The 12,948-nt window shown below is 40.9% G+C and overlaps 1 pseudogene across 1 annotated transcript; it reads right to left on the bottom strand.

Moving 5' to 3' along the window:
- Nucleotides 1-10,833: 10,833 nt before the first annotated feature.
- LOC147633440 (arogenate dehydratase/prephenate dehydratase 6, chloroplastic pseudogene) lies at nucleotides 10,834-12,387 on the bottom strand (annotated as a pseudogene). The gene has a single exon (XR_015267120.1). The product of XR_015267120.1 is annotated as an arogenate dehydratase/prephenate dehydratase 6, chloroplastic pseudogene (transcript).
- Nucleotides 12,388-12,948: the final 561 nt, after the last annotated feature.

Genomic DNA, 12,948 nt, shown 5'->3' with positions numbered 1-12,948 from the left:
GTCCAACTAAATAAGTGCCCCAATATGCAACCAAAATCTTTTTTAGGTATTAATTAATTAACGAATGTGTCTGTCTCAAAGGTTTTAAGATATTTTTCAAAATGAATCAAATCTGCCTGTTTTAGTGACTTGGATACTTGGATTGCATGCATGGTTTCTCGGTGCATGTTCCTGTGTGCAAGAGGGTAAGCTCGCCTTGGAAGGGGGTTCAAGGAGGAAGACGAATATACCAATCGTCTCTCTCTCTCTCTCTCTCTCTCTCTCTCTCTCTCTCTCTCTCTCTCGCTTGGAAAATCGCCCGTAGCCATGGTGTTTTCTTTCTGCAGTGGGCATTCTTAGGGTTTCGGTTCGCAGTGGCTTCTTGACAGATCGGGGGATCCTTTCGCCTGATCAGTGCGTCACTTGCATCAAGCCAATCCAAAGTAGACCGAAGCAACCCGTTAGCAAAGGAGGAGCGCGAGGCGTGGCGGTGGTGCTTCTCATCAGAGAGCTTCGATAGTGAAGGGAGGTGGGGCAAGAGGGCACGACCCTTTAGAGTAAGGGACTTTAGAGTCCATTAATTAATGCCACGTTAGTGGCATTAATTAACGTGGCATTAATTAATGGACCCCAAGATAAAAGTGTGAATATAGAGAGAAAGATTTTGATTTACAAAATAAATATAGTAATCCAAAATAGCCCACGAGATAGAGCATCCCTCAAAGAAGATGAAATGCACCACCATTCTTTATTTCTTTCTTTCTTTTTGGATCAATAGTATATATTTATAAATAAGTGTTGAAAAAAGACAAGTACACTTAAAGTCATATATATCTGAATTTCACTCTTAATCAAAGTAGCGAGGTTCCAAAGCAACACTAGTGACCATTCTAATGAAGCATATGCTATACTAGTACAATAATTCATCGGTGAGATTTGGCCATGTGTGCCTTTGTTAGGATTACAATTTCACTCTTAATCAAAGTAGCGAGGTTCCAAAGCAACACTAGTGACCCCCGCTCTCTTCAAACAAGCACCAATGGGTCCATTCTACTCTAATCCAATCACTGCAGAAGCAGCTCAAAAGGAAGAAGCTTTAGTAGCATCAACATCGGTAGCTTGAGCTTCAATGTGGTAGTAATCTTGGTGCCAATCCATTGAGGTGCTCCTCTGCACATGAGGATTTTCTCTCTTTGTGTAGATAACCTGAGTCTCCAAGAAAACCCTAGGCTTATGTATGGAAGGACATAAGAACTCTTATTCTCAAAAGTTGTTCATATGGGGGTAGTAAAAATGTGCTTAATAATCTTACCTCCTCCTTCGTGTCGCACACTGTGAATGAGTTAATCATCGATGAGTAGACAAGCTCGAGTAAGAGTACACTTGCTCAAAAAACCAATCAAACCACAAAGCCCATCGTTAGTGCTTAGCTACTATATGTGATGGAGAACAGTGCTATGTACCAAGTGGTAGCCCACAACTAAGGGGTGACGATACCAATTCCTTAGTGAGAAGACCATTGTTGCAATGCTTTCGCTAGAGCATACCATATGGGTCTCTCCAATCGTGATAGTATCTAAAAAGAGCAGCGAGGTTAGAGTATGTGTTAACCCAAAAAAGTTTAATTTTGCCAAAGTTAGGAACCACTATCTATTGCACATAATTAAGTAAAAAATCGTATAGTTTCTTGGACAAGTTCTTAGGATGTTACCCAAAGAACAAACACAAAATAACCTTTCACATAAAATGGGAGGTGTGCAAGGTGATGCCATTGGGCTTAACTAACATATGATTAGGAGTAGTTGTTCTTAAAGGGTAATCTCCAGTGACTTATGTGTACAACTTATGAGAAATACCTTAGAAAATTCCTTGGTGTCTTTATGGAAAACCTATTTATCAACACGATGTTTTGTATTGCCAAAGGAAAGTGCTCTAGAGATATAGGTTTTATTGAATCTCTCTCATCCCCCCTAAAATGTCGATTTTGGGCCAAACAAGGAATAATCTTAGGACATATTATCTCCAAGAACATCATTTTCATAGATGACAGTAAGTTCAAAAGATGATAGAAGGGTCAAGCTAATCTTGGAATTGCCATCACCCATGAGTTACAAAGGTGTCCGATGTTTTATGGGACACATCAACTATTATCCATGCTTCATCATTCTATATGTAGATATAGCTAGACCATCGCACAAATTATTGGTCATCTTTGAGAGAACGAAAGAGTGTTAAACATTTGTATTACCAAAGGAAAGTATTGCAGAGATGTGGGTTGTATTCACACAGATTATTAGTCATCTTTGAGTGGATGAAAGAGTGTTAAACATTTGTATTACCAAAGGAAAGTGCTCTAGAGATGTAGGTTGTATTTAATCTCTTAAAACCCTAAACTGCCAATTTTGGGCTAAACAAGGAATAATCTTGGGAAATGTTATCCCCAAGAACATCATTTCCATAGATGACAGTGAGGGCAATAGGATGATAGTAAGGTCAAGTTGTTGATCTTGGAATTGCCATCACCTACGAATTACAAAGGTGTTGAATGTTTTATCAAACACATCGATTATTATCCATGCTTCATCGTTCTATATGGAGATATAGCTAGACCATCATACAGATTATTGATCATCTTTGAGTGGATAAAAGAGTGTTAAAGGTCATATGAGACACTCAAGGAGGCACTAGCAAGTGCACCCATAATGAGACTACCTTGATGGATATCATCTTCCATGTGCACATTAATGCTTATGCATTAATGTGCACATGAGTGGATAAAAGAGTGTTAAAGGTCATATGACTCGAGGAGGCACTAGCAAGTGCACCCATAATGAGACTACCTTGATGGTGGATATCATCTTCCATGTGCACATTAACGCTTATGCATTTGCTATAGGGTATGCACTAGCACAACTTGGGGAACATCACATGGATTTTTAAGTAAGCTTTGGTAGTTTCCAACTAAACACAAGGCACACAAAAAACTACACCACCACTAAGTGAGAGGGTTTAATGATGGTCTATGTAGTTGAAAAGTATCACCATTATCTCTTGATAAACAAGTTTGTTCTTGCCAATGGGTGTGTAGCCTAGTGGAGTGAGTTTATGACTAGTAAGGAGGAAGTCCCAAGTTTAAATCCTTACATAGACTCCCTTGTTTGCAGGCATAACCTTGTCTTCTTTGAGCAGGATACCAAGCCACCTTCATGTGGGTGCATCATGTTGGCGCTCAAGTTGCTCAAGTTGCTACTAGTACCAAGCTCTCTTGTATCTTGTCAACAAGCCTTGATGCACCCACCTTCATGTGGGTGCATCAAGTTGGCGCTCAAGTTGCTACTAGTACCAAGCTCTCTTGTATCTTGTCAACAAGCCTTGTGTAATTAGAAGGATAACATGATGGCTTTTAATCATGTTAGAGTTATGGTCAATTTTCAAAAGTCTTACAATAAATGAACATTATTACATATAAACAACACCAATGGGTGTTGATGATGAACTATCAAATGCTCCCTTATTTTATCTAGCCAATGGGCTACTCTAAGAAAAGGCAATCATCAATTGTGATAAATCAAGATGCCTCATTTAAAGGTAACCCCTTATGCTCATTAATAGTTGGGAAACTATAAACAAGAGGCCAAATGGGGATTATGAGACAATGCGTCAAAGATGGATTTGTCTCAATCCTTAAGCGCAATTCTTGAGCACTAGGATTACTTGAGGACATTTTGCAATTGACACATAGGTTGAAAGGTTCTATAAGTAGGCCTACAATGACTCACTCTCTTTTGTGATGCATGAAAATTCATGAAAAGGTGCAATATGTTTTCCCATCACTTACCTAAAAATTAACTCCAAATATTTCTCTAAAAATTAACTCCAAATATTTCTCTACAACCTTTTGAGAATTGGGTTATAGAATTTGTAGACCCATTTTTCCAACATCGCTTTCTTTGTTGTGAGCTTCTTGTAGATCTCCTGCACTTCATATGTTGTCCATGCTTCCATAAGGGCATCTGATCTAGGTTCCTTTTCTTTGAGGTGCATGAAAGATCGAAGAGCAAGGCTTAAGATGCTTGCAAACGTAGTAGTATTAGAGGGATTGCTGGATGAAGCCATGATAAAAGAGTTTACAAAGAGCCTATTACAATATGAAGATACAAGGGATGGGTGGGGTGGGATGTGTGCCTAGAAGAAGAGTATTGGAACATGGCAATCTCTATTGTATATATAACTTCTCAGAAATAAAAAATAGTCTTTTGTAATTAAGCATAAAAATTACTATTTAAAGCATAAAAATTACTATTTAAAGCATAAAAATAACTATTTAAAGCACAAATGTAATTATTTTAAGGTCTCGTTCAAACTCCGTTTCTCTCTCTCTCTCTCTCTCTCTCTCTCTCTCTCTCTCTCTCTCTCTCTCTCTCGTGTCATTCAGGTCTCTTTGCAATTGCTCCATTGCTCTCAATTGTCAATTTAATTACCTACACGGACACGTAAGAAGCTAAAAACAATGCCATTAACATAATTTGAGTGTACAGTAATAATGTCTAAAACGATATATTTCTTTTATTTTAAGCAAGTGAAATAGGTGGAAGAACGAAGGTGGTATGGGGTAGGGAGCTCTGCCAAATGGTGCAGGTGTGGTGGGAATATCGGCCTCGCAAGTTTGGGCTGTGGTGCCCATGATAAGGGCATTGTAAAAGAACCCACAGGGGATATATGTGGCATGACATGTCGATATTGGGGCTCCCTTTTAACACCACGTGGCCCATGACGAGGCACTTGATTGTGTTGGGATCATGGGTGCTGGGACGAGTTGAGGATATGGGTGAGGAATGTGTGGAGACAGTTCCCCAACGTCCATTCGCTACTCCCGTCGAGCATATTCACTGACCTCACCCCTAAAAAATTATCGACCCAAATCATCGTGCAAGTAGGCAAGTGGTCGTAGACACGAACTAAGGCACACCTCATCGCTCTTCATGCTAATGCAATGTCGTTGCAGTAACTTGTATGCTCTAGCCATGGGCCCAGTACTGGCAAAGCAATCTAGGACTGCATCCCTACTGCAATCGGTGAGAACATCCCGAGTAACCACCTGCGATACTACAAGCTCACAATTGGCATATATATAAATGGATGACAATATAAAAGACAATGACTACGTAATGATTATCCTACTCGAATCGAGTTGTAATGAAGTGAGTGCCGTAATTACCTTGCGAAAGGCCCGCTATGCTCAACATCTTGGATGGGATTCTCATCCGCATCTAACTGGTGTGGCGAGGTTTCCTCTTGCGGTTTTGGCTCCAAGAAGATATCATCGTCCACCTCGAAACCTGAACAATCTGCAGCTACCTCGCATCCCCTCATGTCATACTTTGGACGATTGGATGTACTCTCACTAGGATGTATGAAGATGGCGACGATGACCAAAATAGTGACCTGCGTACACACACTAGTAAGCACACTAGGGAGGAAAATCATTGAGCTTCACTTTAATAAAAGCGAGTCACTCTTGCACTCACCTCTTCTTAGCCATCTTTTGACATAACATACATGTATCGGGGAAAGCGCAAGAACTAAGTCTTCGTAATGTGAAGTTTCAAGATTCTACCTCTCGGACTGCAATCCCCAGGTGCTCCCCACGTAGAGTGCACACCATAGTCCCGTCAGCCTATAGGAACTTTACAGCCAAGCACAAAAGTTGATTCCACAAGTACCTCCCTAAAAACATTCCATCGAGGAACCACAACCTCGTCATTGTGTAGAGAGAGATTTGTTGCAAAATTGGCCCACACCAAGCGCAGTCCTCCAAGGATATCAAAGGCGTCCATGCTTCCCCACCTGGTCAAAGATCCCATGAATTGTTGCAATACTGCAAGATTCCTAGAACAACAAAGCATATAAGTGGAATGCGAAGACTATAATGATGATGAATGGAGAGAGTCACTAGCCCGAGTTAGAGATCATACCTGTGTTTTTGCTTTCCCAAAAGCGTGAAATGGAGGTGATTAATGTTGGAGCTCAAAACTAAGTGCAAGGGTCCACCACACCGAGATGGTAGTCTTCACTTAAACAACACCTCTTCACTTAGACAACACCAAATACATGTTATTACTGTTGATCAATAAATGAACTAATGAATGTTCAAACATGTTAAGTTCACTTACTAGATCCCAAGAGGGCCGCCTCATCTTCTTTTAAACTCTTCCACCCCTACCCTTTGCTTTCACCATGCAGGGTCACCTCCTCATCACCCTGTGCGTGGGACACCTGCTCATCACCCTGTGCGTGGGACACGTGCTCATCACCCTGTGCGTGGGACTACTGCTCATCATTATGCTCATCATTCTTAGACTAACTATCCTTAGAACCCTCATCAATGTCATCCCCTTCCAACTCTAATCATGACCTTTTTTTGGCATTGGTGTCACGGTTGTGGATGATGGAGGCTCCTCGTTTGTTGATTACCCTTTTTCTTCTCGGGGGCCAATTGTTTTAGATAGATGTATAGACATTATACTCTTTATATAATATAATATGATATAGATGTGTGTGTGTGTGTGTGCATGCGTGCGTGAAAATATATGTAAATATATACACACACACACACACACACACACATATATATGTATATATTTATATATGTATATATATATATATATATGTATGTAGATGTATACATATATATATATGTATATATATGTGTGTGTGTGTGTGTGTGTATATATATATATATATATATATATATATATATGTATGTATGTATGTATGTATGTATGTATGTATATATATATATATATATATATGTATATGTATATATATATACATATATACATATACATACATATATATACACACACACACACACACACACACACACACACACACACACACACACACACACACACATATACCCACATATATATATACATCTCTATATCTCTAACTCTATCTCTATCTTCTATATTATATATATATATATATATATATATGAAGAGTTTGTGGCAAGAATTTGGGGGTTCGGGATGCAATTTGGAGGTTCAAGGGGTAGGCTCCTATTACTTTGGGAAGAGGGGTAGGGTCCTATAATTCTAGAAATTTAAAAAATATCAAGTGGGGAATTATATACGTTCAAAGCACGGGTTAGTCCACTAGTATCAACATTATGCAAGTAGAAATGGCTCCAAACATTAGATGTGATTAGCATAGTAAATGGCTCTAAACACTAGATGTGATTAGCATAGTAAATGGCTCTAAACACTAGATGTGATTAGCATAATAGATGATCAAACTATCATTGCTATTATCAAGGGTTACGTAATTACCCAAAACATGAATTAGATTATTGCCTAGAATGTAACTGCGCTATCACAAAAAAAAAAGATCAAATTGTTGTCCAAATGGCTTCAATAGTAGGTGATTAATAATAAAAATCATCATTGAAAAGTGAAAAAGAGAAACCTTGCATGCAAGCTTTGTGAGATTTTTTTTTTTTCACAAGTTGCTTACCCAAAGCAAAAAATTGCATGGAAAATGATCACCTCAAGCCCAAAAATGCATGGAAAATGATCACCTCAAGCCCAAAATTGCATGGAAAATGATCACCTCAAGCTTAAAAAAACATCCACAAAATGCTCATAAAATGCTTGGTGCTAAAGGAAAAACATTGCCATTCAAGTTTTTAAATATTTCATGTCCAATGCATATGTGCTCTCCTACATCTCTAAAAATGTGACAAAATAATCAATTAAAACTAGCCCAGAATTAGTGTTATTTTTAAAAAATTGGAAAATAAAAATCCAAGAAACTTTATGGCCATTGGACCATACAATCTTTTGGGTGATTTCCCAAGGATGTCCAACCTTCTACATTGTTCCACAAAAGGCACAATCAAGAACAAAAAAATTAAAAATAAAGTGTTGCTAACTTACCCAAAAAATCATTAACCCCCTTTCCAATTTTCAAAATCCAACCCCCCCTCCCCCTCTCCCCCCCACACACACACACAAAAATCAAGAGCCTCCTCTACCCCTTCTCCCTCCTCCAAAAAAACCCATTCTTTATCTAAAGTTTTAGTTAAGCTTTCCCTTCTTCTCTTTCTTTTTTGTGTGTGTAGTAATGGTGCATCTTTGTGTGTGCTTTTTCCCATTGATTGCTAGCTTAACACTTAGTTATATTATACTCACTCACTTATATATGCCCCATATGCTATTTATAGCCATGCCCTTTTGGGACTATTAACAACTGTTAAAGTGTTAGGAGTATTAACAAGTGTTAAAGTGTTAATAATCATATGCAATTATTGATCGTAACACTATCACCATGCGAAGAATGTAACAAGTGTTAATCATATGCAACTATCCATTGTAACACTATCACCGTGCCAAAAATGTCACACTATCGCGTGTACGTGTGCACACGCACATGCACAAAGACTCGGAATGTAAAATTCATTAACATCTACCAAAGACCCAAAGGGTCTATGAGGCCAAAAAAATGTTATATATGATTCATAAATAGACAATGTCAAGGTAACATGAATAGACAAGGTTCCAAGATAACATGAAAGAGAAAAGTTAGTTGCAAAAGAAAAAAAGACCCACATACTTTGTTGACTTTGTGTATACAATGGAGTAGGTAGAAAACTTTGTGTGTCCAACCTCCTTTGTGTGTGTCCAAACTTTGTGTGTCCAACCTCCTTTCATGAATGGAGTTCAAGGCCATGATATCTATCTCATGTGGCAATGCCAATCTTTATTGGTGGTGCCTAAGAATGTCTCAAATGTACAATTGGTAGGTGGAGGATTTGTATCTCTCTCAAGATAGGAATGTTGGTCGTCTCTCTAAAGGAAGTGTGCCCTCGCTTTTTGATGACTCCACCTGGGCATGGAGTGAAAGGATCATAGGGTATGGCATGTTATCCATGGTTTGTCATCGTTGTTTGGAGCTTAGTGGAGGTAAGCAGATCTTTATAACAAGAGTCTCTGATCAATGTCTAAATGAGATCATGTTGCTTTTCTCTTTGAATGTAGCCGCATCAAATCCTTTTAATGTCACCACATCAATGTCTAAATGAGATCATGTTGCTCTCCTCTTTGAATGTAGCCGCATCAAATCCTTTTAATGTGACCATATCAATGTCTAAATGAGATCATGTTGCTCTCCTCCTTGAATGTAACTTCATAAAATCCTTTTAATGTCACCATATCTCTAGCAAGTATATATAAAAATCCTTTTGATATCTATGAGGCATCACCCATGAGAGGGGACCAAACCAATCCTTAAAGAGGCAACAAAATCTCCCCCTTATTTCATGATAGATTAGGAATTGATACTTCATAGAATTTATTTGCCCACTTGTGCATATAGTGTATTTATCCGAGATTCCCATATGGTATCATCAACTCACCTTTTCCCAATTTAGAGTTTGTGAGAAAATAACCTTAATTGACCAATATCAATTTATATGGCATGTGCTAGGTGTCTGTAGAGATGCACGGGTTTCTGAATGAATTTGTACTTCATGTTCCAAAAAAAGTGCTTCCTATATAACTCAAGCTCGTTGGAAACTCTGGAGGTGGCAAGTATGTCTGACTTGTCAAGTCCAGATGGATGATGTGGACGTGTCTTGCTTTGAGAAATCCATGAAACATGAGTTTGTACTCAAATGTGGGGGAGTCAACAATTCATCTATAAACCATGTGTCTCAAACCATTTTTTCACCATGCTTGGAGTACAAAGCCACTATCTCAAGGACTTAAATGCTAATCTCGGGAGGTGGGCTCTGTCAAGAGTGTGTTTATGGATGAAAGGTGTAAGTGATAGTCTAGGCCCACTAAGGACCATGTGTACTATTCCAAACTTGGCTAAAATGATCTCATGGGGAACTAAAAACTTTCTCATGTAGGAGAATTTACATCCTCTATATCCTCCTCCACTCCTCTCCAAAATATTCCCCTCTCCCTGCAAACCCCATCCCTTTGCCCCAAAAAAGAAAGGAAGAGTCATACAACATGGATGCTCTAACCAATGTCTCAAAGAGAGAGTTTCTAATAGCTTGGTTCCTCAAAGTGAGCATGAAAGCATTGTGTTCCCAACCATACTAATGCAACATACCCTCTTGCCACCCAAGAATGTTAGAATAGTTGGAAAACAAAGTTAATATGGGATTGCAAGCATTGTGTCTCCAGCCATATTAAAACAACATACCCACTTGCCACCCAAGAATATTGGAATAGTTGGACACAAAGTGTGCATGGGCCCCATGAGGGTAACCCCCAAAGTACACATAGGAGGTGACTATGTCAACCACCTCGCCTTTGTATGAGAACAGTCTATAGGGTTGAAACTTGGTGTGAAGTGTTAAAAGTCATATTTAATCTTGTTCTTGCAAAGATTCAAAGTGAGTTTCCTCTCATCACAAAAAGTAAGAGGTGCACCCAAATACGCAACCAAATGTCTCTATAATCTTTTGGTGGGATTCCATATGTGTGTATGTGTGTGCACACGTGTGCATGTATGCACGCACGTGTGAGAGAGAGAGAGAGAGAGAGAATCCAACTAGTAGCATATTCTACAAAGGTAGCACTTGGTCAATCCCAGAGTGAAAGCGAGTAAGAATCACTACGATTAGAGTGAAGGCAAGTAAGAAGCCCGTATTAGAGCAAACAAATTGGTACTAACAGTCCATTGTCCCCGTGTTTGGCATCATTCACCACGTAAATGCTAGCTTGATTCTTTGAATTGCCAGAAGCTAGAACAAAAGATAAAAGATTTCCTTTGAGAAGAAGGCATACATGATTGTGCGTCTTTTGGAGTACATACAGAGAAAGAAATAAACAGTCGTAGAATCATTCCATATCTCTCAATATGATGCGTTGAATTCAATTGAAACAAATATAGAACCCACAATAACCCGCCTTGGATCTAATTAGGCACCAAGACTTTGCTTACAAGGGCTCCTAATCAGTATCAATTGTGCAGGAGGAAGAGTAATTAGCGTCTGAACATGATAAATGAAAAAGCGAATTTATTTGAGAGAGGGGAAAGGAAATTAAGTAGAGTCTAGCTAAAGCAATTTCATCCTAATGATTGATTACTGTCCATGATTACTCAGGACATTGCTGAGCAGCCGGACCCAAAGGGGTCATGTCCATAGGATAGCTGCCCAACACTCTGAGGAACGTGACAAACTCCTGGAGTTCTGCAAGGGCATTCTGGGCTCTTGGATCTGCCATGGAAGCTTCGAAGTCAATGTAGAAGAGGTACTCGAAATACTTAGCTGTGCCGCTGCTTTGGCTGGTGATTGTGTGGTCCACGAGGCGGAGGGGGCGCTTGCGCTGCGGCCGGCTCTCGATCTTGGTAAGATTGACGTTGCGGAACGCAAAAGCAGAAAGCACTTTGAAGAGCACTCCCGTCGCCTCCTCGTGGGCGAAGACGATGCTGGTCTTGAATGGACGGTCGATTCGAGGTATGATGGGCTCTCTGGCAAGCATGACGAAGCGTGTAACATTGCTTCTGTCGTCTTGTATACCCTCCGCCAAGATCTGCATGCCGTAGATCTCAGCAGCTCTGGCGCTGGCTATGGCAGCCGTGTCTGTGAGATTATGGGCCGCTATGAACTGGGCCGCGCCCGCAGTGTCGTCCACGGCCTCCCGACTCACGTTGAGGCCCATGCGTGTGAGAGTATTCTCACACTGGGCTAGCGCCTGCGGGTGGCTGATCACACGAGTGAGATCTTCCTTTCGGGCGCCTGGGACTGCAAGAAGGCAGTGGTGGACGGGAAGCTGGACCTCGCCCACGATGTGGAGGCGGTGGCTGAGGAGGAGATCGTAGTTACGGTGGATACTGCCGCCCAAGGAGTTTTCGACGGGGAGAACCGCCCGGTCGGCAAGCCAAAGCTCGACTGATTGGAAGGCGACCTCGAATTGGTCGCAAGGGATGGGCTCGCAGTCTGGGTAAGCTTTGCAGGCGGCGGACTCGCTGTAGGCGCCCGGAACGCCTTGGTACGCCACTCGCAAGTTGGATCCATGGAGGGGAGGGGGCGCGAGGTCGGTGATCGTGAGCGGGCGGGGTAAGTAAACATTGGCCACTTCTGCGCCGTTCTCCTGCACAGCGAGCTGCATAGATCCGTCACCGGAAGCCTCCATGTCGTGCCCACCTGGATGTGTCTGATGGGCGGAGGCAAGGTCGGGCGAGTGCTTCTGATTGGCTGAGGGGGAGGGGGCTGGTGCAGATGGCTGGTACTGATTGGAGGAAGACGCAGAAGCAGGAAGGCGATTGGAGCCTAGAGTGGTTGATCTGGGGCTTGGAGCTTGAGAGCAGCAAGATGAGACTAGGTCAACACTCGTTGTTGGCAAAGATCGCAGGGTAAAAGCCATGTAAATGTGTGTGTTGGGGAACCTCCCCGTGTTCTTATAATAGTTGTATAGGAGGGCTTACTAGTCTTTGGGTGTCCTGTGCCCACCTCCTCCTGTAGATCTGGTCAACCTTCTGCTTTCCAGGAAGCAACACTTCAAATTCTCAACTGTGACATAAAGGGAGTTTACAAACAAGGACTTCCCACTCACCTTATGTGTTGCCTTTCCCACACTATTTCCATAGCATCATGATCATAGTTGCTTTTTGATGGGCGTCATGCCCGTTTTTTTTAAAGCATTTTGGCCATAACATACTTGCAAAATCTTAAAATGCCCGTAAAAAATTACACTGAAATATTAAAAAACTTGCTATATTTCACCAAACCCACGTCAATTTCGAAGGGCCAGGGTGCGGCCCGTCACAAAAATCAAGCTTGATCACATGATGACAAATTACATTTTTGGCCAAGTTTATAGTGCAATTCTCTACCGTGCCGTTTTTGGCACAATTACATCCAAGTTTCCTAAAACATCCCATGCCACAATTAGAGCCAAGTTTTCTTAAACATCCCACACCTAGTGAAATGGAAAGGACATGGATGGG

Source organism: Cibotium barometz, chromosome 12 (assembly GCF_041138505.1).
Source record: "Cibotium barometz isolate CiBa-2024 chromosome 12, ASM4113850v1, whole genome shotgun sequence".
Classification (NCBI taxonomy): Eukaryota; Viridiplantae; Streptophyta; class Polypodiopsida; order Cyatheales; family Cibotiaceae; genus Cibotium; species Cibotium barometz.
Note: the sequence above shows the minus strand (reverse complement) of the source record. Positions and strands in the feature narration are given on the sequence as shown.